We start from the raw sequence: 27,887 nt of genomic DNA, 5'->3' as shown, positions 1-27,887 counted from the left end.
AATTTTGCACTCATTGAGCATCATTAGAACACCAGAGTCAGAACTGAAGGGCCAGCAAAATTGCACTTTCACTTTTAAGAGGGGAAGCATTTCAGAGCAGAGATCACTTTCTGAGCAAGAACTCATATATCAATCTTATTCTGAGCTTTATTTGACCATGCTTACAACTGCACTGTTCCCAGAGTACTCAACTCAAGCAAGTCATGAAAAATGGTGGACTAAGGTACCTAAATGAACATGAGAATAATCTTTTGACAAGTTGTAATAAGTTATATCCTGTGTATGTGTAGTGGGCTGACCCTGGCCAGATGTCAGGTATCCAGTAAAGCTGCTCTCTCATTCCCCTCTGCAATTGGACAGAGGAGAGGAAAAAAATCCAGTGAAGGAACCATGAGTTGAGACAAGAGCTGGGAAAGGTCACTTACGGATCACCACCACGGACAAAACAATAAAGTGGGGATATTAATTAAATTTATTACTAACAGGATCAGAGGAAAAGAACGAGAAGTAAAATAATCTTAAGAACACCTTCCCCCCACCCTTCTTTCCAAACCTCCTCCTCCTTCCCAACAGTGCAGGGAGACAGGGATTTGGGGTTATGGTCAGTTATTGTTTCTGCCGCTGCTCACAGAGAGGAGTCCTTCCCCTGCTTCCCATTAGGTCTCTCCCACGGGAGACAGTCCTTCACGGACCTCTCCGGTGTGAGTCCCTCCCTTGGGCACACAATGTCCTGTGGGTCACTTCACTGTGGATTGTAGTCCTTCATGAATGAGCTGCTCCAGCATGGGTCTCCCACGGGGGCCACAAGTGCTTCCAAGCAAAAAAACCTGATCTGGTGTGGGTCCCGCTCTCCACAGGCTGCAGGTTTCCAGCAGGACCCTGCTCCATCGTGGACTTCCCATAGGGTCATAGCTTCCTTCAGATATCCACCTGCTCCAGCATGGGCTCCTCCATGGGTTGTAGGTGGGTGTCTGCATCCCAATAGTCCTCCATGTACTGCAGGGGCACAGCTGCTCCACCATGGTCTGCACCACAGGCTGCAGGGGCCTCAGCTCCGGTGCCTGGAGAACCTCCTTCCCCTCCTTTTGCACTGACCTTTGTTGTTCCCATGTTCTCACTCCGATCTTCCTTGGCTGGAATATTTTCACTGCGCAATAACTTTCTATTCTTAAATATGCTATCACAGAGGCGTTACTATTACTCCTGATTGGCTTGGTCTTGGCCAGCAGCAGGAAGCCCATCCTGGAGCTGGCTGGCATTGGCTCCACCGGACAGGGGAAGCTTCTAGCAGCTTCTAACAGAAGCCACCCCTGTAGCCTCCCCCCGCTACCAAAACCTAGCCACAGAAACCCACTACAGTATGAAAGTAGTCATTCAACTGAGTTACTAGAGAAAATACAATGTAATGAGCAATAGATCAATGCAAAAGAAATTGAAAAGTGCTACAGCCTCCAGGTTTTTGGTTTTTTGTTTAATGAGGCCTGTGATATGTGTTATGGAAACAATCAAGGCAAATAATAACTAAAATTGGGTGTCTATAATGTCATCTGTAACCTGCTACTTTTGATTAAAGTAAATAAGTATCTCACTGTTAAGAAAACATAAATTTCCACATATTCTAGCATAGATCTACTGTTATTAGATATGGATTGGGTCATTTATGAGGCTAGTAGCAAAACCTTATCACCTTTTGAGAATTAAAAGGATGGAGTTATCAAAATGAACAGCCACAAGCTTCAGCAGAAAACAGAACAGCATTACCAAAAAAACTCAACCTACCCATAGTGATTAGAAAAGCTTAAAAAACTAATAAAAGTTCATAATCCTGAACTGATGCAGATATAATAGCATTAAGGAAGCTTTAGGCCTCTTTCTTCTTGATAGAGAAATTGTTTGCACAGAAGGTTAAAGCAACTTAGTAAACTAAGGGGTTACTGACAGGCCTGTCATAAAGCTAATTTTTAACCCCCAGATAATGGCTGATGGAATAAGATATATATATGTATAGTAATGATGTTCTGTCCCAAACACCATCCTATACTGAAGAAACATCAGAGAAATGTTTTGTTCTTTTGTTTTCTGAGGCGATAACTGTCTTAAAGGAGCAGAACAAAGCTGCAGGACTTTTTCATGATTATGAAGTCACCTCCCACACATCATAATCATCATGCAGCTTGCTGTAATTTTAAAACTTAAATATTAGTTTTCTTTCCAAAACTCTAAATTGTGAGGTACTGGCAGTATTGCATTTATACACATCTTGAAACTGAACAGAGTCTGTAAAAGATATCTATGTCAGATTTAAGCAACACAGACTGGTGTCTAACACTTGGGCATGTCCCTTGCATAAAGATGAAGGGCTCTTATGTAATTATTACCATAATGCAGATTTATTGTGCATGAAAAGGCAAAGAGACACATGAAAAGATGCATACATACAGAGAAGAAAGTATCCAGTAAAGAATTTAATATTCATTCCTTAATGCAAAGGTAATGAAAATAAATAATATTATTGAAGAATTGACATAATTCTGAATCAACACTGATGACATAATAGAGTCAATATTTTAGAGTATTTCTCCTAAATAAAAGTTTAAAAAAAAAATTGCATTCATCTGTTCTACTATTCCAAAGAGTTAAATAGTCTCTTTAGCAATCTAGAAAACTTTTTAAGGCATGACATTTACAAAATTGTAAGTTCTGAGTTTTATAGATTACATTAGCTTTTGTAACAATTTACCTAATATGATCTACAACATTTTATGAAAGCAGATACTCCTCACCTCAGTTAATTCCATCATTAGAGAGGAAATAATTAAAAAGAGTTCAGTATTAGATTGCACTCTTAATATTACTCTTGGAAAACATTGGGGAAAGGATTGAAAGGAGAATTACTCATTACACTGCAGACTTACCTTTTATGAATATTTTCATAATCAATTGTGTTGATCAGTTGGACTCCAAACTTTTAACTAATAAAAAGTGTGTTATGGGGTTATTTTTTAGATTTTATATTTCAAAATAGTAATTTATATTTTATTTAGAAACATACAAGAAACAGTTGAATTACATAAGGTATATATAATACGAAAGAAAAAAGGAGAAAAAAAGAAGAAAAATGTGATCAGGAACCCAAAATGCTTCTAATATAACTACTTGATTCTCACATTTCCAGTTATTCTGTCTGTAAATGAGGTATACATATGAGAACAATTACTTTTTGTGAACAGCATCTCTCCAGCTCTAACAGCAAAGGACTGAGCTTGGGCTGCACTACATGATCAGGCATCTGTGTTAAAATGCCAATGGCTACCTGCATTTTGTTCGGACACTACATGTACACTGATACGTGCGTAAGCTAACTTAGAACTCATTTATCTACAGTATACCAGGGATACTGCCGAGCAGTGACATCTCCCTCTGTAAAAAGAGGTCAAGAAAAGATCAAGGCATTATCAAGAGGCAGAGTTCAACTTTGTTTCTTTCAGGATATATTCAAACAAATGTCTGAGAAATACGGCCTGCTACAAGCATACAGGAGTTTTAATAAATAAACAAGGACATTTGCTATGTAATTTTCCCATTTAAAATGTGATTATTAAAGGATAAATATATACTATATAAACACTGTAAGATGCACTTAACATACCTTGGATAGTAAATCATTCAAATATGTAATTTTCATAGACTACTAAAAGCAATAATTAACTTTTTTTAGCTAATAGATAAAATAGCACTGCTATGTCTCAGTAATATTAGGTCCATAATGCTACTTAGCCACACTTTCTTCTAGTAAATACCCTATTAATTTTTGCCATGCCCTTTAGGTCTTTTGCCTTACAAACATGAAATAAAACTAATCCACTACGGCCACTAAGTAAATTTTGCCAGAAAAAATTATATAGTTAAACATAAAACCTTGCAGATTGTTGTTGGGGTTTTTTTCCCACTCTTTCATCCTTTACTCTTTATTATTTTTATTACATGGACTGTAACTAATCGAAATCATATTGTTTTTATGCAATTAGGTTATATCTATACACTCTTATTCTTAACACAAGCATTCTAAATACAGGGGAAAATATCTACATTTCTAACTGGATATATAACTTCCATTGATAGTAAAGTTTAAAAAAAAAATCACTTCTTCAGAATGGAAAATTTAGAATAAAGAAGTCATACACAGGTGGAGCTCCATGTCGTCTACCTACAGTTGCTTTTAGCAATAATATTATGAAAATAATGCACCAGAGACCACACTTTTTTCTAATTCATTTTTTACTGTATTTTCACCAGGGAGCAATGAAAATGGGACTCCAGGCAAGCTGACTACACATGCTAGTAGTAAGACACAGCTCACAAGACATCAGTCCTCTGATATGTACCAAAATAAATGACTGAAAGAAAACTATTTATGAGAAAGTTGTACTTTTACCTATTTTGACACTTAATCATAAATCCAATGTGTCAAAAACTTACGTGACAGAATAACGTCAACCACCAGAATAACATCAACACACAAAACCAACAGGTCTTCTTCATTTATCAGTATTTCTTAAATAAACTCAGTGACAGCTATGTACTACTGGTGTCAATATACTCCCACTCTGCACAATTACAGATCATCAGAGCAACTGTTCATCACTGACTGAACACTCTCAGTAATCATAAACCTTTTCATATGCATGGACAAGGCCCTGAATAGCTAACGTCAAAGTAATCAGTCTTTATCCCTGACACAAACTCACATGTTGTGGTTGTGCTGAAAAACAGTCTTTCAGGAAATACAGGAGAAAACATCCTACAGATTCATAACACAGGTATTTTCCCGATTTCTTCAATTAAAATCTTTAATAAGAAAATGATTAGTGCCAAATGTGTAGAAAAATTGTCCTTAGAAATGTGTAGATAGCAACCCTTCTAACCTTACTAGACTAGGAAGGATTTATACCAATAACCTAAGATCAGAAGCTCTATTTCTGAAAAGAAATCATCAACTATCTTATTGCCTCCAAAATTCAGGTAAAGGATTTATATGTCTTGTAATCTTCATAATTCTTGATGATATTTTACTCAAAGCTTTTGGTTTTACTTCTATGATACTTGCAATTCAATCACTGCTGTCTACCACACAGCCTTGACATTGATTACTAATACAGTATTGTAGCTACATCGCCATGGCAACTTGTGTTCAGATAACTTCTCAAGTCGTATTTCTATCAACCACAGGAGGTGTCCTATAAATCACAGTCAATCCTAAAATATGCAATATTTATTAAAAAAACTCAAACCAACTAATCTTCCATTACAATCCCGCAACCCTTCTAGTTTGTGTAATTTATCAATTTTCTCACTTTTTCAGTTCCTTTCTTCCTTTCTAGCAAACCAGTATTCATTACTAAGGAGCTGAAGTTAGTTTCTATCCAAAACCTAAGGAGATGGCAGAAAGAGGTGTGAAGTTCCTCAGAGACAGAAGTTTGGAATCTAAATTTTGTAGATAGAAGATTTTGGCTAGACAAGACAGACTATTTTCTCTAACACTCTAAAGCTGTTGAAATTTGTGGTCCACTTCCTCTGGTTTTCTTCTCACTTCCTACCATCTCACTTCCATCTAGCTTACTTAATGGACAGAAGACCCTTCAGATTTTTGGCTGAGTCAGTCTTTCTCTGACTTTTGTGCTGCAACTGGCTTCCCAAGGAAATGAAGGAGCATCAGATGTGCTACCACAAAGGAGAGAGGGAACACAGTTGAGAGTTGTACATCCAGTAGCAATGAACAAGTAGATTGATTTGACCGGGTCCAATCTGAATGCCAGGTACATCTGCACAAATAAAATACGACACCGTTCTTTTGCTTCCCAACCCTGCTGTCTGCTCTAAAAGGATCAATATTCTGTGAATTCCAAAGTATGTAGAGAGCAGTTTGTCCCAGTGTGAGGGAGATCTAATGGTGTTCTCCTACCCCACACTTGTGTATGAACAAAAGACACTACAATATATTAAAACCATGTTCATAATTCCTAAGCTAACAAAAGTACAACCTAGTATTATGAACTTCACCCTCAGCTCCTTTAATATTTTCAATTGCAAGAAAAGTAAAAATTTCATTTTAAACTAATTTACTGAAGCAGCAAAGTTTTTAAAGTGTTATATATTAAGTGCAGAGTTTAAATATTTTTCTTGTATGACTGTCCTCAAACAACAGCTTAAATGCTTAATACACTTGCAAATGTGTCTAAACACTTCCAAGTCCAAGCTCCATACTTTATTATTCCAGCTTAGCTTCTCATATCCAAATCTATTCTGTAAGATTCATTATTATATAGTGCTTTCTGCCACACAGATATTTTCTGCTACACGGATATTTTCTGCTGGGGAGAAAACGAAAGCAGTTAACACCTGCGTTTTGAAAATGAAATATTACTTTGCCATGAATCAAAAAAGCGTTAGAATTAACAGACAAGAGTGCTGCAAACAAAGCTGACAGTCATCTTCAGTATAAAACAGAGTGGTGTTTTTAATAGCATGCAAATAGAGCTGACAGGTATGTCTTTATTCAATTAGTGCCTAGTTTTCAAGGGCAGAGTTGTGTGCACACATCCAAACTGCATTTTCTAATTTTAGAGACTTTCTATACTGAATATTTAAAGCTACTCAGTATCTGAATCAATTTAACAGAATTTCACTTAAGGTACTTTTCAAGTTTGGCTTTCAATAATTTACATTGTATACCTCAACTCTGTTCATGACCTGATCCATAATTACTTCCAAGTAGATCTCTTGCCTTTCTTTTTGAAGTATTTCAGAACAGTTATACTTCCGTGTGTGCACATTTTTGTATGCCTCTTGGTATTATAAAAGTTTCATACCAATCCATCTGTGTATCCTACTTACTTCTGTGGCTAAAATAGGAGGTAAAACAGGCACTTACTCTTCAGTGGTTACAGGGCACTTCTCCACTCCTCCTTTTCCAAATGACTTGACAGATCAAATCAACTGCCTTTTTAGCTGCTGGGAAACAAAACCAAAAAAAACACACACATGTCAGAATTCAAGAAAATGAGGGAGAGGGTATTTTACTAAAAAAATCTCTTTCAGAGAGAAGTGTAATGGTGGTATTAACACAAACTTTTTCTCATAACACCTAGCAAGGACCTCTGAACATGAAATTCCTTCACAAGAATACTGTGGTATGCATAGAATTAATATATTTGGACAACAAGAAAGAAAAAACCCCAGAAACAATAATATTAAAAATATATAAATAAATATAAAAATATCTCAATTCTCTGTCTTTTTACCAAACTGTGAACCATCAATTAATTTCAACAATTAATTAATTTTTTCTAATGCCTTCCCCATTGGTCTACTGTATTAAAGGATTAGGTATGGTTTGTGTCTACCACCATACTAGTATCAATTTTATTTAATTTGCAAATACAAATGCTTTCCCCTTAATACAGAAATAAGCTACTTTGAAGAAGCTTTTATTTATCTATTTTTAATATAAAAGCTGCAAATATCCATTGGAGAAAATGCAATTGAAAAGAAGGCAACTGTAAGAAACATATTTTCCAAAGTAGAGGATAGCCACTGATTACCTAACATTCTCCAAAGGTACCAGTAAGCAATGCAGTGCTAGCACTGGCTAGTCAACTGAGTTAATAATAATTGTAATTCTATCACAAATGAAATGTTCTGGAATTATTCCTATAAAACTAGTGTGATGAAGCACCTACAATTTACAGTAAGCCTCGTTCATAAAACAGCAGATAACTGAACATTAAATAGTCTTTTCAAGCCTAATGTATATTAGAGATGTCACCACGTTGAACGCACCTCTGTTTCACAAAGTATGTAAAACCCATCATGACTAAAACATGAAATAGGAACAGTTTGCTTTCTAAAAGTCAACAGCATTCTCATACCTCTTGTCAACACCAGTCACAGATTTTAAATGACCACCACAAGTTACAAAATGTTTTTCTATTCATAGCAGCTGCTGGTGATGCTGAGAGATTACATGAAGAGCCCTACTGCGCTACACACACCCACTCCTTACACACTGCTAGGAGACAGCCCCTGTATTGCATAGGTGAAAATGTACTAAAAATGTATTTCTGGAGAGAAGCATTCCCTGAATGAAAAGTGGCCATTATCTCCATGTAACAAACAGAAAAATGAGGTATGCCAAATATCATGGGGTAAAATCTACTTGAGAGCAGTGCTCGGATAAAATGTGGTCTGAACAACATCTGTCCACTCTACTAGCTCAGCTATGCACAGGAGAGAAGCATAGATGAGCTGCTACTAACTTCCCATCCTTGCGAGGCCTTCTGGGCAGGAGACCAGAAGCAGTGTGGTGGCTAACAATTGCTTATTGGGTTTAGATGTGGAGAAAGTCAAAGAGACTGACTGAGGGATCAGTGAGGCCTGCGCTAACGAACTAGGTGTAAAACCATGAACAGGGCTGCAACCTTGCAGGAGGAGCCCAGGGTTGAATCACTGAAGGTGAACAGAGCTCTGCCCTATGGGCCTAGGGTATCACCACTGCTGGCACTGGATGGCCTCTCCCCTGAGCCTGTGGTGCTGATCATGTCCATGAGCAGGGCCACTGCAGCTACGGCACATGTGAATATACACACTACACCAAAAATGCAAGTGTATCATGCTCCTCCTCCTAGGCACACCCTGCCCCAGCTGTCCTTTTGTGAGACACTAAATTACTGACTGGGACTAACTAAAGTGTGTGTGTGGGGGGTAAGGGACAGGTCAAATTTCACGGAGGTGAGGTGATGCCCTGTCCCAAACTTCAGCCCCTGTGAGCCTCCTTGGGCAGCCCTGGAGCAGCTGTCAGGGAAAGGCATCCCAGGAGCACTGCCCACACCACAACTCAGAGCCCCTGATCCAGCCCCAGGCTGGCTGGCACACTGGAAGTCCTGCCTGGGGGTGGGGGTTGTGGACACAAGGGGGCCAAAGCAAATAAAAGCAGCTAGATGTGCTCTCCATCTTCATTTCAATCCTACCATTTGGTCATATGGAAGCTGGACTTGCACAGGACTCTCTAGTGGTAGCTATAATTTTTCTCTTTTTCTCTCTCTTTCTTTACTTCTTCTCTTAATCTCCTTTCTTATTATTTTGGGTAACTTGAGAATGAATGGGTTGGATTTTGCTAAATCGCTAAAGCAACATGTTGCTTTGTGGAATGCTTTATTTTGGTTGAATGTTACCCTTTAAACTCGAGTCAAGTTCCTTATTTTCTAAAGTTTACCAGTAAAGTACTTCCTGAGAAAACATGTGCAGCATCTTCTCCTTTGTGCTCTCTCTTAAAGTGTTAAAAGAACCGAAGGCTTTTCTAGTATGTCCAGAGGCAAATATTGTTGGAGCCTTGTATATTTTTAAAATAAAATCCTCTGATGAGCTTGTAGCTTAAGAACTTGGGGTCTTACACCTCTGGCAATACTCAGCCAATGCAGAAATGAAAACCTGCATCAATGAGTAGAGTGGTCCTCTTCTTGCAGTTGCCTAACCCCCAGATTCCCTGTGACTCCAACCAACCTGCAGAAGCACCACGAGATAGCTGTAGCAGAACAAAAAACAGGTTTTTCTAATACCCAATGCATTCCAAGGACCTTACCATCAACTTACTTCTTACAGCTTTTTCCTTTTTTATTCCCTAGAAAAAAATCCACCTAGTATTATTTTTTAACTTACCAATGCTACAATTAAAGTTTTATCAAGAAAATTTATTTTTTATTTATTTTTGTTACAGAGGGATATTTTGTTCAAATTTCTGTTATTAATATTTTCATTCTTGCACTGCAGGAAACATCAAGTCAGAGATGAGAGATCCTGTCAAAAAAAAAAAAAGCTCATTTTCTGATGATAGAGTACTTAATCGAGTGTTTAATTAATCTCCCTTCCTCACCTATTTCAAATTAGTGTCATCTTACTCATCTCCAGAATGACACCTGCCAGTACAGGTGTTTTACTTGGCATTTCTGTGTGTGCTCAAGTCCCGCACAATGAAAACAGAGTTGGATCAGGAGATAATGCTGGAAGGGCACAAACGAGGGCACCAGTGTGATTGTCGCATGCTCTGGTTCCCAAACCTACTGCATGAAAAATATTATTACTACAAAATTGCAGAAGAGACCTGTGAAGAAATGGCAAGGAATAGAAAGGGCAAAGCACTTTCCTGTCCTCTTTTTGAGAACTCCTGGAGAGATAAAGGTAAAGGAAATTGCAAACCACCAATAGAAAAGCAGAAGAAGCAAAATAAGGACATGGGGCTACCACTCAGTTTCGCCATTAGAACACAGGGAAAAACAAAAGTGAGAGCTCTTACGAGACTCCTTTCTACCATAGTACATAAATGGTGATTATGAGAAAGACGGGAACAAACTTTTTAATAGGGCCTGTTGAAATAGGACAAGGGGTCAGGGTTTCAAACTGAAGGAGTGTAGATTCCAACTGGATATAAGGAACAAGTTTTTTACAATGAAATGGCGAAACACTGGAAAAGGTTGCCCAGAGGGGTTGTGGATGCCCCATCCCTGGAAATATTCAAGGTCAGGTTGGATGGGGCTTGAGGAATCTGACATAGTTGCAGATGTCCCAGTTCACTGCATAGAAGTTGCACTAGGTGAGTTTTAAAGGTCCGTTCCAACCCAAACCATTCTATGAGTTGATGATTCTATGATCACTGCAAAAGCAACTGTTTACCCTTAAGGAAACAATTAGCTAAGGAACTGGTTCAGGAAATGAAAAATAATGATTTATCAAGGAGATCAGTAGCGTCTGGAGCAGTAAGACATTAGATCAGCTCAATGGATTTAGAAGGCCAAGATAAATTGGCTGAATGCTAAACTGTAAAAGAACAATCTGCAAAGGCTTTCTTCAGCATTTTTATATCTTTTGCTTGCTTTTTATCACCAAATGATGAAAACAGAGTGAGCTAAACAATCTACCCAACAGTACCAAGCTCTTAACACTCAATCTCCAGCGGATGAACCTCAGCCATCTCCATATCTGTTACCTTCTATATTCCAAACAGTGTTGTGTATCTTTTGCAATAAAAGGGTCTGAATGAATATTAATAAACAATTTTTACACTGCATAGTCTGCTCTTCTTTCAGCTGTTCAGTATAAAATACCATAAGGTTTATCTGGAATTCTTTTTTTAAAAAAGTGATCTAGAATTGTAAAAATAGTAATAATTAAAAAGAAATAATGTATATATGTTCTTGAGCTCTAGCAAAATAAAGCACAACACATTCCATCAGTTCCTCCAACTACACTTATTTAAATTAAATGCAGAAACATTCATCAGCAAGAGATACGAGTTTATAACTCTGGTTATAAACCTGAGAGTGATTCCTGCAGGTTTTTTGGCTTGAGGTCTGTGATTTATCTATTCTTTCAAAAATGGAAATATGCTCCACAATTTCTACTAGACACTGTTGTAACATCAAATGCAGTGTGTCTATTTATCAGAACAACCCATTAACTTCACTTTTTTCTAGCACTTCTCTAGCTTGCCTTGCTCATCCTGCACCCTTTCTTTGTTGTGTAAGAGTTTACTGATACCATAATTAAAACTAGAAATTTAACTCCAGAAAGGGCTTAGTTTTACCAGTGTAAACTTTATTTTTTTGGCAGGAATAAAAAGCTTATTAAGCGATTTCAGAAACCAATTACTTTATTTGAAACCGTGCATGTACAGTATCTCTTATAAGATGCTCAATGCTCTGTATTCCTACAGATGTCCTTCATAATGTTACAATTTTTGTAGTTCCTAATGAACAAATAGTTAGTCTGTTTCATATCACTATTAATATTTTCCCAATTGTTCTGTAGAAAATTACAGTGTGCCATCACAAATCCAGTTACAATACAAATAATTATAGTCTTTGCTAACAGAATGACCCTAAATGATTCTTTGGATATCTAAAATATTTATAAAATATGGGCACAGGAAAAAAAGAATAAAGTTTAAGTAACAGAAGTATTTTCAACGCTTGCTAAGGAAAGCTACTTATATATTAATCAGTCCTCTCAGTGACCGACAGAGGAAACCTTTAGGAAACAACTTCTGGGAACCAAATTAAAGTGTTCAAATGCTGTTTCTGAAATGGTTATTTAAATTATTTCTAAAGTCACCTCTGCCACTGTGCAGTAGTTATTATTAATAGGGAGAAACAAACACTGTATGTAGTTATTCCTTTCACTTATGATTAAAGAAAAAAAACAAAGTGGCTGAAATAATTTAGTACATCTTTTGACCAAGCGCTAAACAAAACAGGTCACAATCAAAGCCTTTACTTGAACTGTGAGAGGCTTCATTCCTTGTGTGGGTCCAGTAATTGGAGTGGGCTTACAGTAGAAACAGGCTAAAGCTTATTGTTTGGAACAGAACACACAGCACTAAATTTTGTGATCTGCTACGCACCTCTGAGCAGAGTAAGGAGTTATGTTTTAACTCATATTCCAACTGTGTCAACAAAAAAAGCTCCTGGTAGATTAATAAAAGAAGTAAAGTTCAGCACTGCCTTCTGTATCTTGAAGCAAATACAAGATGCAGTTAACAATTTAAAATAACAGGACAGATATTATCAATTAAGTTTGAAGTAAGCAAGGCCATTTTTTTTGCTTTTCTCTTAATCTTGCCTGAGATAGAGTAGAGTAAGATCACTAAGATAATTTGCCATTAGCAAAGCTTAAGGTTGGAAGCTTTCAGGTCTCTGTTAGGTGCATGCATTCCCCAGTGTGATGTTCTTTTTTCTATACTTAGCTGGAATCCCACTGAGCAAATGGATTGCACATACAAGAGCAGAACGAAATCAGGCTTTTAGTGTGACAACTTTTCTCGCTATGCTGGCTGGGGAAAAAGAAAGAAGATTTAAAGTATAAAAGAATAAATATAAATAATTTCAGGGAACCTATTTAGTGAGTGGATTTGTAACAGGTTTTAGAAAATCATATCTGAGGTTTATGTGTAATCAACATTAAATAAATAATTACACACAACATGATCGATTAAATTTCAAGCCACTTACAAGTTAAGTAAGTCACTTAACTCTCTTTTCAGCATTGTTTAGTCACCATGAAAACAGAGCAGATAAAATTAGCTACCATCTGACATCAGTATTTCTAAACTCTCAGAGCCAGGGGTAAAAAAAAATCCAGGGAAAATGCACTGTAACCTCCCATAACCTCAAGGCTGTGGTTGCATTCCAAATACAAAAGCTCAGGAATCCTTAAACTCAGCAGCACTTTGGTGCCTTCTGCTTTGACACTGAGGCATGAACACATGCTGTAGGCAGACTCTCAGCTCCACGGGTATAACGCCTACAATGTCTGGAAAAGCTGGGATCTGTAACACCCTAACAGGAATTCAGGCAAAAGTCTACAAAGGCTCTCTATTAAATGAATCAAGCCAAACATGTTTCTGATTAAGTGTTTTCACTTGAGATACTCAATGTTTTCTTCACCTCAGTCTTTATTTGAAAAACTGGTCTTTGGGAATCACAGGTCCTTTGGGCCACTGGCAAATCCTGGAGTAAGGAAGACATCCTTGGTGGACGAGAATCAGATTAGGGAAGTTTTAAATAACCTGGACATACATAAACCCATGAAGCCTGACAGAAAGCACCCATGAATACTGAGGGAGCTGACTGATGTCACTGCATGCCAATCCAAAGAGGTTCCTGAAGACTGGAAGAAAGCAAATTTCACTCCTACCTTCAAGAGGGACTAGAAGAAAGATCCAAAAAACTACAGGTTGGTCAACCTCACCTCAATCACTGAGATGGTGATGGAGCATCTAACACTGGAGCCTAGTGCTATACCTCAGTTGTCAATACTGGGGCCAGTACTATTTGCATTTTCATTAATGATCTTAAAGTGAGACAGAGTCGATTCTTCAGAAGGTTGCAGATGATATAAAACCAGAGGTGGGTGGGGTGAGCAGTAGATGCACCAGATGGTTGTGCTTCCACTCAGTGGGATGTCAAGAGGCAGGAGAAATGGGTAGAGAGTTAAAAAAAACAAACACCAAGTCCTGCAACTGAGGAGGTAGATGTTCAGACAAATGACAGATCGTTCACAGAAAAAATATTTAGGGCGCAATTCACTGAAGCAGTGATATATGCATTGCAACTGACTGCTAGATGGTCTCTTGTACAGTCAACTGTTGTCTTGCTTGAATTCAAAGACAGGCAAGTAATCTTGGTTTCTCTTTTTCTCTGAGTTTTTTGTCACATGGCGAAAGTCTTCAAGTGGCCAGAACCCCTCTGGCAATGAATGCTAATGAATATAATGTTTCATGTAATGTCATGAATTAGCTTTACCCTTCAACAGACAGTGACGCTCAGTTTAGGGACTGAGAATATGTGTTCTCTTGATACAGAAATTGTAAGCTAAATGTGTAGCCTAACAGGGAAATCCAGAGAATTTTCCACAGGTAAAGTCTTCTATATTGCTCTGATGATGCCAACCTTTAGTGAAAAATAGACTATATGGCTGAACTGAATGATTTCCCTGTGTCACAGATGTTAGAGCTTCAAGAAAATGTTCTACCAACAAAGGGATAGATGAACAGTTCTGATATTAACAGTAGAGTTAAACATTAATACACCCAAAGTGCTTCAATTTCTCTATTTAATTTCTTCAGAAATAAACATTCTAACACTGTTCAGGTAGGAGTTCTCAGCAGTAATGCCAATAAAGAAGCACAAATGAGTAATTTCTTTATCAGCTTTTTTACAAATTTTCATATAACATGAACACTTGCTGCTGTTTCCTGTGTTCCTGTTAGTTTACTTCCATATTATGTCTAGGGAGGGGAAAAAATTATAGATGGGTGATCTCACCATGCAATACATCTGGACTCAGTAAAATGTTACCATTCAGTCATTCTATGGAGATCTTTGTATAAAACAGTTTAAAATACAGGTTGTTATAGAATATTAACACATAACGAAAGACCTTGTACCTGAAAAAAGTACTCATTTATCTTTATATTGTCTAGCAATGCACAATTCTTCTGTTGATTTGTAAGTTAACAGGCAGAGGCTATTACTTCTCTTCAGAGTATTTTAACTCCATCAACAGTTTACCCGCAAGCCTGAACAAAATACAACACACAGAGTTTGATGCAGCTTCTCTCACAGTGGAGGTGGGTCTTTCCATAATGATCACCAAAAATTATCATATATTCTATGTTAAAACTCAGGGTTTAGCCTTATAGCTGAACAGAGTAAACAAACTTAATCTAAATTTCCCTCACAAGGTTTCCCTGTTTCTATCAGAAATGTAATTCTCTCTGATCCAGAAAACCACTCCTTTCCCCCAGCTTACATCCCTTTCAGAGCCAGACATATCCATCTTTCAGTATAACTCAAAGATAATTGCTTGAATTGTATAGCCAGATTTTTGCATCTGAGACTGAAACTGCTCGGCAAAAGAATTTCACATTCTTCTTACAAAAGTCAGAGAGGCTACTCGTTTATGCAGGATGAAACTGCCTCTAGCTCAACAAGAAAATCACCTGCCAAGTTCAAAATCCTCCCAACAACTGAGTAATGCCTCCCCACCCCCCTCATTCCCCCACCCCTGATGATTACCGCAGAGTAGTTGAGTCAATCAATCAATTTTAGTATTTGTGAAATAACCACTTTGTAAGAAGTTATTAAGGGATTCTCAGGTACACCACACCCTGACTGTCATGTCTGAAAGTCATTTGCAAGCAAAGCAGTGCGAACTGAAAACTGCAGAATACGTAAGAATAAAACTGTAAAAAATAATTATCACATGCTCCATAATGTTAGAATAACCCTTTAATATGTATAATTATAAGACTATTTCTTGTTTCATCTATGTTTAAATTATATTCATCCCACGGAGGGCATGTTCGAAGAAAATTTCCATTCGCTCATGGAACTAAGTTTCATTGGCTTCAAACTATTTATTTCCTCTCCACTGTATCATTACTTTCATGTAACTGTCAACTGAATATGCTCAAATATGTAATTTTAGGCTTTTTTATAAAGAAATCTGTGAATAGGACATCTTCCCAACAGATTTTTTTGAATGACAGTTAATGGGAAGTAAAATTATAGTTACACTCTGATCCTCTGTCCTGCAGCAAAGTCTTACAATAAATCCCACAGAAGGGTCACCTCCTTCAGTCCATCTCTAGGTAGAAAACAACAACATCACAGCTATCAACATGTTCTCGGCTATAATTTTGACAGTTTTGCCAGTCAAGCCTCTGAGGTTTATCAAGATGCTATTAAAGTTGCAGTTAACAACACATAAAAATTTATGTCTCTATTACTTCAGTACCAAGAATTATCAATAAATTTCTGTAAAAACTCTCTTTTAGTCATCATAAATAATGTTTCTACTCCTTTATTGACACAATGTAAGTATTTATGGCTGCTCATGTACTTCACACACAGCAAAAGAAAGTAAGCTTAATTTGCATAACAGTGAAGGGCTGGAAACCAAGTAGAGTATAATCAGAATTCTTGTCAAATTAACAGCATTGGAATATTTTGTCCAGATGAGGGTACATTTCTCAATTCAACGGAATAAAAGAAAAAAAAAGGAAACCAGACCAACAAAAAAATCCCTCAACCCCTCCTTTAAAATCCAAGTCAGCCTTAAATTACCACTGGGAGTTTATGTATTTATATTCTTAGATATTCAGATATTTCTACTAAGAGCATAATATGTTTCTACTGCTAGAAATATTAATCACTAAGAATGTTTACTGCAAATTTGTTTTCAAGTTAACCAGGAATATTTTTGTGGGGTAATTTCTTTCCATTTAAATAGTGTAGTGAAAGGACAAAGTGATATTAAAGTCCTGGCTCTAATTCCAATAAAGTAATAAATATTTTTAATAAAAATGTGGAAAATAGTTTTCACTGAATTATGTTCTTATGTAACAAAAATATTTGTCCTATGAAAAGCTCTATGGATCTTTTAGCAACTGTGTGAAAAATCAAAATATGGTCACAAACCCAGCACTGTATGATCAGTCTTCCTTCCATTTCTTTGTGGACCCATCATAAATAATGAAAAGTTGATTTTTTTGACAGTAGAGTTCAATTCAGATAAAGTCGGAAGCATCTACAATGCTTATCTGTGACACTTTTGAATACTTTTCTGGTAGTCATAAGGGAAAACTCAGGAGCACCAAACAAGAGCTTTCCCATACACCTTTTGTCATTTCTGCCAGAAATTAACTGGCAATGTCACATTTCTGAGTTCCTATCTAGTTTCTCAGAAATACAGGAAAACTGTACATTCAAACAATAAAGGAAACTTTAAGATTAAAGGTTAAGTACTTTAAATATCTATTTTATACTCATACCTCTTTGTTTCATTTCGGTTTTAATGATTTTGCTTATTTTAAGCAGTGATTATAAAACAGTAGAATTACTTAGTTTGGCTAAGACCTCTGCTCAAAGCAAGGACAAGGAGATCAGGTTATTCAGGGACTTGTCCAGTCCACTTTAGTACATCTTCAAGGTGGAGATTGCACACCACACTGGGAATCCTGTTGTAGTATTTGACTGTCATTATATTCATGTTCTTCTGACCAGAATTTCTCATTTATCACTCTGTACCCATTGAATTTTGCTATATTATCATGCACCACTAAGAATCCATCTCCATCTTCTCTGTACTCTCTCATTAAGTGCCTGAAGAGAGCACTAAGATCTCCCTGTAGCCTTATCTTTTTAAGGCTAAAGAAACCCAGCTCTCTTAACCTCTCCTCCATCATCAAGTGCTCCAATCCCCTGAACATCTCAGTAGCTCCTCATGGAGTTCACTCCAAGATATCAAAGACATCAGTGTCTTTTATGTCATGAGGTACTCAAACCAGACACAACACTCCAGATGCTGTCTCATAAGTGCTTAATAGTGGGGGGAAATTACTTCCCCTAGCCTGCTGGCTTCTTTCTTGCTAATATTCTGCAGAATGCAATTGGCTTTCCTTGCATGGCTTTCTTTACCAAGACCTGTCCATGACCTCTGCAAAGATGCTTTCTATCCTGCTGGCACTAAGCCCATGCTGTTGCATGGTGAATTATTCCAAGCTAGACACAAAACTTAGCATTTGCCTTTGTTGAAATTCATGAGGTTTCTGTCAGCTTGACCTTTTCCACGTCCTTTGTCATTAGATCCTCTGCCCCACTGAGCAATGGGCCCAGCTTCCCTAGGCTGCCTTTTGCTGCCAATATACTCACAAAAGCTAATCTTATTTCTTTTACAGTTCTTGATCCAACTGAGGTACAGCTTTCTAACCTTACCTCTACACGCTTAAACAATGCCTCTGCAGGAAATAACCAGGAAGCTCATCCCAGCTTCTGTCTTCTGTGTACATTCTGGTTTTGCTTATCTTCAGTCAAGATTCTGATGTTCACCCCTCATGGTCTTCTGCAATGGTTATGTGGCTATCTGCATACTGGCATAGACCACTCTAACTGATGAGGTTGTCCTTGAAGGTTAACCAGCTCACCTGGGCCCTCTTTTTCTCCAGATCAGACTCCTACAGGATCATGCCACAAAGATCCCTGAACAAGACAGTTTTTTCTCCTCAAGTCCATGTGTTTCTATTTTTCTCCTCAAGTCCATCTCTTGGTCATTTTTTTTTTCCCAGAATTTTAAACTCTACAGTCTCGTGGTCAATGCAATTAAGTCAACTGGTGACCTTCACATCTTTAGCCAGTTTTTTTTTCTTTTTTCTGTGAATAACAGATGTGCAGAACATCTGACCTAACTGGCTCACTGATAACATGTGTCAAGAAATTGTCTTTAACACACAACAGGCATATCTTGGTTTGCTTGCATTCTGCCATGTTATGTTGCCCTTCTAGCAGATACTAAGATTTCCCATGATTTTCCTGGTCATGAGACTCCTTTAAACTGGTTCGAGAATTCATCTACTTACTTCTTTTGGGCATGCAATTTGTAGCAGCTGCCTTCCACTATGTAACTCAGGCTGGTCCGTCCCATGATCATTACTGATGGCTCTTTACTGGCTTGTCAACTGCACCAAGACAAAGCTCTTTGCAATTGAGCCACTCCTTTGCCCCGAAGATTACAGTGACTGCTAACATAAAACGTCACAGTGTTCATTCTTTATGAAAAGAACTATTCCTGCGCTAATTAATTTGTCCGCACCTCAAAGACTGTTCTATCTTCCAAAGCACTTTTGCAATTCAAGCAATTCATTTTAATCCTACAACTCTATGGGAACAGTAACCTCAGGTATTGGGGGGTTTCACTCTTTACTTTGAGATCCACATATTAAACACCATGTAATCTTTTCTTCTTCTCTCTCAGTGGACAAAACCCCCACAATTTTTATACATGTTTTGCATACAATGTGTCAGCTAACATTTTACTCAGAGGTCTGATAGTGTTACACACAACTGCCACATTTATATCTGCTTCTGCTTGTGACTAAAAGATCTGTGTTTTGCAGAACCACTCATGTAATCTAAATTGGTTTGTTAAATTCTTCCATCACTTACCTATATCACTTTACTTTCATTTATTTGCTTACTCCTGTCAAGTGTCATATAGATGGTCAGCTATAGAAATTAATAAGACTAGGGGGTTATAGTTTTTTGGGGTGGTTTCTGTTTGTTTTTTCATTTGTTTTTTTTTTTTAATAAAATATTTTTCAATTTCTATATAATTGGGATGACAACTTTGGATTTATACCAAGCAAGTGAAGAAATAAAGTACAATATGATGAGCAATAAATAAATGTCCCACTGTATCTTTATACTGTTTCATACACATCATGTGCAGACAACATTCTCCTGTGAGAAGTGCACATACATTTTTTCCAAGTTATCTTTTATGTCCTTTTGCACATTAACTAAAAAGTAATGATGTCTTTTATGACAAAAACATGCCTTATCAAGACAGTGACTTTTGTTTTGATCCCTCAAATTTTTGTAATTCTTACAGAAGCTTAATACTGATAACCCTGAGCACTAAATTTATCAGAAGTCAATTTGGGGAAAAAAAAAAAAGACTTTACATTTGGATTTTGAGTTTGCAGTGTAATATGAAACAATGAAATAATGTTTTAGATCTTTTTTGCATGCTAAAGGAAGAAGAATCCTCATGATTTTCTTTTTAAATGTAAGTTGGAATTTTGAAATAAATTGCCTGGTGCCAGAAACTGCAACTTAAGAAAGCACACATAAAAGGGGAAAAAAGCATTTATGGAATGCTGTTCTCTCACAGACTTTCATGAGGAGCTGACTAGCTTACCAACCAAATGATTTTTCAAAAAAGACATCTTTTAAAATAGAAGCAAGAGGAACTAACTGAGTGGCAGTATGGAAAAAGGCCACGAAAGAGAAAAAATGTTTATATGAAGTGTATAAACACATCAATTCCACCGTTCTTCACACAATTGCCCCATATTTAATTTCTGTTCATTCATCTGTATAGGCTGCAACATACAGTTTCAGTCCTTCCTATTTGCTTATATTTTGTCTTGGACAACAAAGTACCCCTGTATATGGATCTGCAACTTGCTGCCATACAAATAATTTGTGGACTGGACTTTGCAACTAGAGTAAAGTTAGTGAATGTGGCCACAGTTTTAACATGTTTGGAACAGACAAGTTCACTCTGCATTCTAAACACATAATAGATGAACTCCATTAAGGTCTTCCAAAGGATTCTCCAGCACCTTCAGGAGCATTGTTAGTGGATAAGAAGGATGAAGATCACAGCTGAGAAAGCTGGATTGTTTCAGTGGAAAGTGTGAACTAGGGAGAGAAGGATCACTGCAAGTCAGATTGAAGAAAGCTGGTACTGTAGCCAAGAATAAAAGAAAAATTACTTTGCATGTTCATCAGTGCATTTTTTTTACTGTATCTACCAAAGACACAGCTATAAAGAAAACAGCTCAATCACTTTATTGAGAGTCCATAGATCATCCCGTCTATTTATAATGAACATAACTTGCGTGACTTTACACGTGCAGTAGAAAGCAGTGTGCAATAGCAAGCTCACAGGAGGATATAAAATTATCTCACACATACATTCCTTGATGAAATATATTTATTTTTCAAATAATGAGGAAGGTCCCCAAATGTGAGATGCAAAATACAACAATCATGCAGAGAGATCAAGTTATATAGGCTCAGGCCTCTGTGCATTTGCTTCTTTGGATTCACCCTCAATTACAGAAATAAAAATTAACAATTTATTGTACCTATATAAGAATACAAGTTCCCATTCACTACACCAGCATGCACTTCTTTGTGGTTTGCTTTTTTTTGTTTTTTTAAGATGTATAAATTGGTAATGAAGGCATCAAAAGAAAATGTAAAAATACTGATTTTTAGGTCTCATACTCACAGAAACACTCAAAAATAAATAAAGACAAATTACATTTTCCCTACTTAGAAAAACTCCACAGGGAAAAGACTTGGGCATGATCACAGCTGTATCAGTTAGAAAATTTCTGCTTGTCCACAAGGCTCACCATTAAGGGTAAGTTTAGGTACAACAGAGGTCAAGTGTTCAAGAACAGTTGAAGTTCATAATCTGCTGCTATCCTAATTCCAGAAACAAGATATATGTCTCTAAAACAATAAAATTCTTTCAAGAGGTAAAAAATCCATTTTTTTCTACTTTAAACTTTTCCCCCCCAGATTGTACCCTGTAACAGAAAAAAATATTTATTTTGTCATCATGATATCTCTTTATGACCTGTCTACATAACAGCAAAGCAAATAACCATACTGTAAGACAACACTGGAGAATACAACAGCACAACAGATTTCTGTTCATCTATTAAACCTAGCTCACAAAACTGAGCTCAAGATAAAAACATCCATCTTCAGATATCCCTTCCCCTCTCTGCAGGTTTTTTTGTGTGCATTTAGAATATATGCCTTTAATTTGTGTGACAGTCGCAGTGAAATGAGGTTATTAGAGAAATATCCTCAAATGTGATGCTACTGACTGAGGAAAAAGAGTGGGTTTTTTTCCTTATTTGGACAAAGTAAGGTATCGTGCATGTGTGTAATAATTCATCAAACTTATAAAACATAGATACAAACAACTATTGTTTGAATTAATGCTGATTACTTAAATGGGCATAAAGAGTCCTTCAGATTTCGCTGTACGGAACAGAGAACATTGGATTAAACAAAAATTGGAATCTCTCTACAAACGGCAGCACCTGTCTCCCAGCTGTATATACACATAAACATAGAAGACATTGAACTGGAAAAAGGTCACAAGAGAAGGAAAGAGGGTACATTTTTTTAATAAGCCACTTATTTATATCTAAATATACACAAATTTCTATCCATCTATATGTATAGATGATATATTCTACATCAATTTTAATTAGGTTTTGGCTTCAGATTGTATTTATATTCCTGCATATAAAATGTTCTTCTATACCCTAGAGTATTATCCTCAGTGGTTTAATCTGACTTTTTCCACTCAAACAGAACAGACAATGCAGATAATGCATTTAAGATGGAGGGTTTGGTTACTGGTTAAGAATATCAGCTAGATTTCAAAACAAAATGAAGTTACATTAAAATATTCACTTTTTCCAGTCAGTTCTGATAAAGTGGTTCAGTTGGGACTGCAGCAGTGTGTGATCTACAGTGAACCCTGCTGCAGCTTTCACATCAGAAGATTCAGGACAGGGAAGGTTCCTTCTGTTTTCTCCAGGGGTCAGGTCTTTAAAGCAGAACCCTGGATTAAAAGTGGTTCCTTCCACTGAGATCCACCTCATGTCATTAAAAACCTATTCTTTGTTACTCATTTCAGGAAGCTGAACGAGTAACACAGTCTTAACCAGCTTCAGCAGAGACCCTTTCTATGAGAGTGTAAGAACCATTAATGCAAAGGCAGCATGTTCTACACAGTCTGAGGTACACAATCCATACTAAGTGCAGGGAAGACTTTTCCCATGTTTCTTCTTTTCTCTCCATTAAACAAAACAATATCAGCTGTTTTCACATTAGTTTGAAATACTATTCATTATCATAAGTTCACTACTTTTTTCCTTGAGTTTTTGTTCTGGTTTGGTTGGGTTTGGGTTTCTTTCTCATGACTTAATATTTTAAGAGAATCAAAAACTTGGGATTCTTTTTATACAAGTATAAATCAAGGTCTTCTCCTCAAGCCATTCAAAAAAACCTTTCATGTGTTAAATGTAAATGAAGTAAACAAATTCAAGCATAGGATCAGTAAGTAGCTGACACTGTGGATAAGTGTTAACCACATCCTATAAAAACATCTCTTATGACTTTGTGTGCTGAAGGGTTTGGGTTTTTTGATTTTCACTTCTTTAAATACTAAATCTAAAGTACAATAAAATAATCTTGTAGGAAGCAACTAATCCTTTGGCTTTCTCTGTTCACAAATATGCATGACAGTTTGTCTATAGTCATGTAAATAGCAACACAGGAAGAATGGAAAATATGGTAATAAATAAGAGTCTGTGAGACTTGGGTTCCTACAAGACATCAATAAGCCTCTTCATGCCTCAATATCACAGAATCACAGAATAGGTAAGTTTGAAAGAGACCACAGTGGATCATCTGGTCCAACCTCTCTGCTCAAGGAGAGTCATCCTAGAGCACATGGCACAGGACTGTGTTCAAACAGTTCTTGAATATCTCCATCATTTCCATAGTGTCTTGGATGCAGTTGTGGAACTGCAAACTCTGGACAATCAATTAAGTCAAAATAGTTTAAACAGAATTACTGTGATGGAAGTCCCAAAAGAGACAAGCATCTCTTTACTGAAGAGGAAGAGCAATCATAGAGAAGCCAAGGTAACAGCTGGGGGTTTGATTGCTGCAATACAGGGAAAAAAAGACTTTTTGGGACAGTTAGTTTACAGGGTATGTGCATGCCTAAGCATTATGATTATTATAATTTAGGAAGGATCTTCTGTCATCTTTTTTATGTGCAAAAAATCTCCCAAGGCACTCAAGATATTTCTATTAATATTATAATAAACATGTTATAAGAGAGAAAAAATGAATTAATTTGAATTTTGTGAGTTGGTGGAGAAAACCAGGAGCAAATGCTTGTCACGTTTTAATCAGTTTGATTCCTATGATTGACTTCAATAACATTAGGTTTCCATCCCTGTTTCCTGCAAGATTTTTGTTTTTTTTCCCTCTCAAACAAATTCTGAAGAAACAGCTCACAGTTTTTAAATAAATGGAGCATAAAACACACATCAGAACAAAATAAGTGACTTGGCTCATAAACTCTGATTCATCAGAGAAAAAAAGGCACGCAGATAAAGAGGACTCCCAAACTTGTGCCAATGACTGTCAAAGAAAACTTTTTTGTGAAATTCAGAAAATATACTGTAACTGAAGTCCTACACATTTCTTGGCTATAACGAGGACAGTTTTTGAGATTTTGCACAGGTAAAATCCCTCCTTTCTCTTTCAGTCATGCCCACACCTCCAAGGGGACTGAGGAGGGGATAGGGACTGGAGGGAGCGAAGACAAGGGTAAAACTCCTTATCTGGAAAAAAAATCATGTGTTATATGGTTCCTCAAGGGCCTAGGGTAAAGGCAGCTGTGCCTGTGATGCCAGCAATCATGGCTGACTGCCTGTTGGTGCCAGAAAATTTGGAAACTACTCTTGGTTGACAGAGGAAAAGGAACCATTTTACAAGTAAAACTCAAAATGCAACATAGCCAAAGGTTCTCTGCCTGTTAACTAAAAAGGTAATCTGCCTAGATGTTTTATTCTATAATAGGTCCTGCAACAGCTTTATCACACTATGTCTGATTTAAAAAAAAAAAAAAATAATCGTTCCATTAAGCTAACTCTAAGAGCTCAGAGCACTTGCATGAAATTGGGCTGAGCAGATGGAATTTCAGTTCTTGGTTGAAGAAAATATTTTAATTCAGCTGTCCTGTCATTTGCAAATATTAGTCTATAATATTTACTCTTGTGGTTCCCTGAATTGCAAAGAACTTAAAATATAACTCTGCAGTATACATACAATTTTTGCACATACAAACATCATCTAACAATAATTTGTGATTTTTTTATTGCATTGTGCCTTCTCTTTCACTCTTATCTGCCTTGAAATATTTCTGATTCAATTCAAATTATAAGGACATACAAAATCCAGAAGTGAAGCTCAAAGCACTGCTACATAAAACAGAGAACATACCTACCTTACAAGATAATAAACTGTTTCAATTTTCAAACCCACCCTTTCAATTGTCTTAATCCTTACTTCTACTTCAACACTATTCTAAAATTAAAGAATACTATTTTTTAGAAGGAATGAAAAAAAAAAAGAAAATCTAAGGAATGCACATGCTTATATCATTGGTGGTTTTATCTTTCCAGTATGTTCATCTTTGCAATATTTACTAAGAATAAAAAAAAGATTTTAGCACTGAGTCTTTATGAAGGCAGAGTTTAAAACAATTTGGTTTCCATACCTGTGAAACTCTGTAAAATTAAGGGATTTTAGTTTCCTTTTCATTTGTCCTGGATTCTCAATTTTTTCATGCTAATATTTTTTTTTCTATGTAATTATTAAGTATTCACATGGAATGCCACCAAGCTGAAACGTTTTTAAATAGGCTAGTAATTTTTAGGGCTGCTATACTAGAAATGACATAAATTTTGTTCTATTCTATGTTTCAGGATGTTGAGCATAAGCAGCTTAAATAACCACAAAGAGTCATTGCCAAAGTAAAGTCATGAGCAGGACCCTATGTATTTTGCCAAGGATAAGGGTAACTCCCACCACATTCAAAAGAAAATTACTCCAGAGAATGGGTTCTAAGTCACAAAACTCTTTCTGTTTTCTACTCACATAGCCATTGGCTAAAACAGGTTAGAATGTTTTTGCTGTAGAATGCTTAAATTCCATAGAAAATCACTGTTGTATACATTTTCGTTATAAAAACGAACATGTTATCTTTTTATTTTAAAATATTTTTTGTCCAAAATATTTGAAAATTTATTTTATTCATCATATTCTAAGAAAAAAAAAATCAATCATTTAACGATTTCAATTATCTGATACTACATTTTCCAGAAGTTTTCAATTTGTTCTAAAACAATCTTTTCCCAAGTTTTGATCATCAAAAGTCATGAAATTGCAGAATACAGCATTGAAAAAAGATAATAAAAAGGAGAAATCAGCAATATTAAATAACAACAAACAAATACCTCACTGTCTATAAGATTTGAAACCTCTTATGCTGGGAAGAGTCTTCCTTATTGAAGTCTTGTAATACCTAGTAGTCCTTTTGTTACAGACTAGAAACAGGGTTATATTTATTTTTTCAGTGATGTACAAGAAAGCACATTATTTTTCAAAATAAATAGTTGCTTTCTGTTAGACCATTGAAAGTCAGAGAAGAGAACAAAAGCTGTATGATAATTCAAGGTGGGAAATGCATACTCCATCGTAGAAAAAGAAATTGCTACAAAGTAAAGCTCCTATTATTAAGAGATGAATAATCAAAGGAAAATAAAAGACGATCACCTACTTAGTTGTTTGTATGTGGGCAAACATTTTACTAACATATATAAACTTAGAAAAATAAATGTTCAAGCATTTTTTCCTATCAGAACTGAGATGTAACATTGTAAGAATGTTTCTAATCATACTACTTCTCTGCTAAGAGTTAAAATTGTCTCCCATAAGAAACTGATGCAGGTGTAGTTTTCAGAGAGGTTATCAGAAAACATCTGCTTTTTACATGTGTGACTCTAACATTAATGTTAAGCACCTCTGCTATAGCTTGGGATTTTGATAGTAATCAGAGTATCCTATCAGTAAGCCACACTGCTCAGTGCTCCAAAATAAGTGGCCAAGCTGGAGAAATGCCAGAATCTTAAGGTATCTGTTTTCTATCTTCACAACTAGTGACTAGGCATGAATTGAATACTTAAAGGAAAGAAAATGTTAGACTGATTCTTAGTATAAAAAAAATCATCCTATCAAATTATCTTCTTGGCTGACATTGGGAAGTATGTGATCTGGCACAAGGTATAGCTCTAGCTCTGCTTAAATGAATGCATCAACTCCCACAATGTTGTAGGAAAGGAATTACAATATTCTGTGATAATATTCTGAAGATAAAGCGTGTCAGTGTCACCATGAATTGTTTCACACATAAGATGCAGAAAAGAACAAGCCATTTGTTTAAAGTACTCAGTTAACTGCAGCACAAAAACACTCTCAAAAATATAAGAGATTATTTAGTATATCTATTGAGGAGGCAAATCAATTTCACTACTGTGATACATTTCACATTTTCTCAAATAGCAATTTTATAAGGTATTATGCCTCTTCCCACTCACCCCTTCTGATTTGAAGGGAAACATGTTTGCACAAAACCGTGCACTTCCTATGATATACTAAAAGTCATAGTAAATAATTGACTCAGCTATGGACAAAAATGTGTTGCTCTATAAAGACTTCACTTACTGTGCAAAATGCATACCCAAATTGTAACTTTGTTTAAATCTGAGAAAGGATGCAGAGCTAGATGCTAGCATAACCCTTTCCAAATAAATACATCCATTAAAAAAACCCAAATAACAACAAACCAAACACAAAAAAACCCCAACAAACCAAAACAAAAAACCCAAACAAAACCTAAACAACAACAGCAACAACAACAAAGCAATTTTTTGAGTATTTGCTGCAGGCTGTGAATATATTATAAGGATGAACAGTCCTTATAGAAGCCTGAGAGAATGTGGTAAAAGCGATAATGACAGCTATCCTTTCATATTTATGAATTGGTGTGATATATAACATTTTAAAATAAATTCACACAGAAAAAATATGGCCTTCTTGAGA

The 27,887-nt window shown here is 36.3% G+C and overlaps 1 protein-coding gene across 10 annotated transcripts in view; it reads right to left on the bottom strand.

The window, feature by feature from the left end:
* The window catches only part of CDH18 (cadherin 18), a 487,356-nt gene that overhangs the window by 174,344 nt on the left and 285,125 nt on the right, over positions 1-27,887 (bottom strand). For 6 of the 10 annotated variants that reach the window (XM_027668439.1, XM_027668449.1, XM_027668443.1 and 3 more), the window contains 2 exons: positions 14,996-15,127; positions 6,932-7,008 (listed from right to left, as the gene is read on the bottom strand). The exons of 1 other annotated variant lie outside the window; for it this stretch is intronic. The gene's annotated coding sequence lies outside the window, so the exon portion shown is untranslated. Of the gene's footprint in view, positions 1-6,931; positions 7,009-7,928; positions 7,941-14,995; positions 15,128-27,887 lie in introns of those variants that run through there. 3 more of the 10 variants (XM_027668440.1, XM_027668447.1, XM_027668446.1) reach the window with 2 other exon arrangements.

Source organism: Corapipo altera, unplaced genomic scaffold, assembly GCF_003945725.1.
Source record: "Corapipo altera isolate COAL_440 unplaced genomic scaffold, ASM394572v1 184, whole genome shotgun sequence".
NCBI lineage: Eukaryota > Metazoa > Chordata > Aves > Passeriformes > Pipridae > Corapipo > Corapipo altera.
The sequence above is the reverse complement of the archived record's forward strand: the minus strand, read 5'-3'. Positions and strand labels throughout refer to the sequence as shown.